This window comes from Bidens hawaiensis, unplaced genomic scaffold (genome assembly GCF_021521415.1).
Source record: "Bidens hawaiensis isolate Kalapana, Puna unplaced genomic scaffold, B.hawaiensis_p1.1 tig00027104_1, whole genome shotgun sequence".
NCBI classification, from domain to species: domain Eukaryota; kingdom Viridiplantae; phylum Streptophyta; class Magnoliopsida; order Asterales; family Asteraceae; genus Bidens; species Bidens hawaiensis.
Genome location: NW_027494377.1, coordinates 289017 through 291413, shown reverse-complemented (window position 1 = coordinate 291413; position 2397 = coordinate 289017). Strand labels below are relative to the sequence as shown.

The window sequence follows — 2397 nt, the reverse complement described above, 5'->3', positions numbered from 1 at the left end:
CCTGGCAATGGTAGTTTGGAATGCTATTAGCTCTTGGTGTCAGACACCTCCAATCTATGCTCACTCTATTAGGGACCTTCTCAATCTTCACACCACGACCCTGTTGTGTTACAAAAAGAAAAAGGTTCTCCTAGGCATCATTGTTACGGCTTGTTGGTGTATTTGGAAGGTGAGGAACGATGTCATTTTTTCAAGGAGCTCGTTTAACCTCTTAAAAGTAATAGAGAACATCAAGTCATTGGCATATCTTTGGATAAAAAATAGATCGTCTTTCAAATCTTTATCTTGAAATGATTGGTGTAACTTTTCTTTTTAAGTTGTACTTTCTTGGTTTAGCCTCTGGCAACTTGCTAGTTATGCCTTTTTAATGAAAGTTACCGTTCGGAAAAAAAAAAAAGGTAGAGGTGGCAGGATCCTATAAAAAAGCAAGCAGTGGATACCGTTTCCCTCTTCATTTCATCTTCATCTTCTCCATTTCACTCTCTCTCTCTCTAAACTCACCGGAAAAAAACATTTCACCTCTCACCGGAAACTACACTTTTAATATATTCCTATTTCTTCAACCTTTTACCGGCAAAAAGGAGCTTAATTCCTTCTTTATTATCACGCACTCTCTCTTTCTTCTTTTCTTGCACCTTTATTTCCCTTCGATAACCTTTTCATCTTCTCTCTCGCACGAACCCCTTTTATTTATTCGAATCTCCTCATCTTCTTCTTCCTTTAAATGTCTATTTAATATTATTTCAACCCAACCCCTCTTCATAATATTATTATCTATGGAGAATACCAAGTTCACCGAGCACAAAACCCACATTACATTACACACCAAATCCAACTCACCTAAAACTCGTCAGAATCTCACTCACCGACGCCTACGCCACAGACTCTTCCGACGACGAACCTGCCACGTGTTCGAATCGTACAAGAGTTAAGAAGTACGTTAACGAGGTTACAATTGAAAGCAATGTGTTGGAAAATGAGAACAATAATAAGGGTTTAGTTAGGGTTCCGGTTAACCGGAGGAAGAACGTTAAGGTCAAAGCTGACGTGGCGGCGGTCAACAAGCGGATGAAGGTTGCCTCCGGGAAGAAGTTTCGCGGCGTACGGCAGCGGCCGTGGGGGAAATGGGCTGCGGAGATCCGTGACCCGACCCGGAGGATCCGGTTGTGGCTTGGGACGTACGATACTGCTGAAGAGGCGGCAATGGTGTACGACCACGCGGCTATTCAGTTGCGTGGGCCACACGCGCAGACAAACTTCACTGTTCCGTTGCCGGAAAATAAACTCTCCTCCGGTTGCAACTCCGGTTATAACTCCGGCGAAGAGTCTAGTAATAATAATATTAATAATGATAATAATAATAATACTAATAATAATATAATAATTCATAATAATAATAATGTTTCGTCGCCCGAAATCTGTTTTGGGGTTTTCAACTTCTTCTACTGACGAGTTTGCCACTGAGTCGACTCAGCAAAGTCCGGTAAACGACGTCGTTGAGGATTTAACGGATTTTATACCATTTGAGTCATTTGACGACCATTTATCCACGTCAGACCTTTTTAACTTTCCGGATTTCGTACCGGATATATTCGACCCGGAAAGCTTTCCGGATACCCTGTTTGAAGGTGTCGGGTTAACAAATGACGTTGGGTACGGGTACAAGTATGGATCCTCGGGTTGGGACGCGGATGATTATCTTCAAGATTTCGGTGATATATTCGGGTCGGATCCTCTGGTTGCTCTTTAAAAATACGGATTACTTGCTGATGATGTGTTTATTATTCAGCAACTTTTTGTACGGAAATATTATATATTTTATATTATATGTTTTAATGTATAAATAGCAAAAGGTGTTGAGAGTTTGAGAAAATGAAATTGTAATGCAAGCAGAGACGGTCAAAAAAACCGGTTGGGGAACCGGTTTGCCGGTTTAAACCGGAAACCGGTTTTTACGAAAACCGGTTTTTTAAAAAACCGGTTTGACCGGTTTACAAACCGTCGGTTCGTATTTCGGTTACAAGTTTTAGATCCAAAACCGGTTAACAAACCGGTTAATGGAAAAACCGGTTTTTTTTAAAACCGGTTATTATGAAAAAAAACCGGTTATTAACCGGTTATTTTAAAAAAAAAAACCGGTTAACCGGTTATTAACCAGTTCTAACCGTTTCTAAACCGGTCCTAAACCGGTTAGACCGGTTAGGGTTTTTGACATACAAAAACCGGTTATTAACCGAACCGGTTTTTTTCCTGGCAAAAAAAAACCGGTCCGGTTAATAACCGAACCGGTTTTTTTAAAAAAAACCGATTTGTGCACCTCTAAATGCAAGGCACGTGTTGGAAACACATCATCATCATCGTACTCAGTATATCCCACCAATAGCAATGCTATGGTAG

The 2397-nt window shown here is 40.6% G+C and overlaps 1 pseudogene; it reads left to right on the top strand.

The window, feature by feature from the left end:
* The first annotated feature begins 750 nt into the window (after positions 1-750).
* LOC143574789 (ethylene-responsive transcription factor CRF1-like) lies at positions 751-1750 on the top strand (annotated as a pseudogene).
* The last annotated feature ends 647 nt before the right edge of the window (positions 1751-2397 follow it).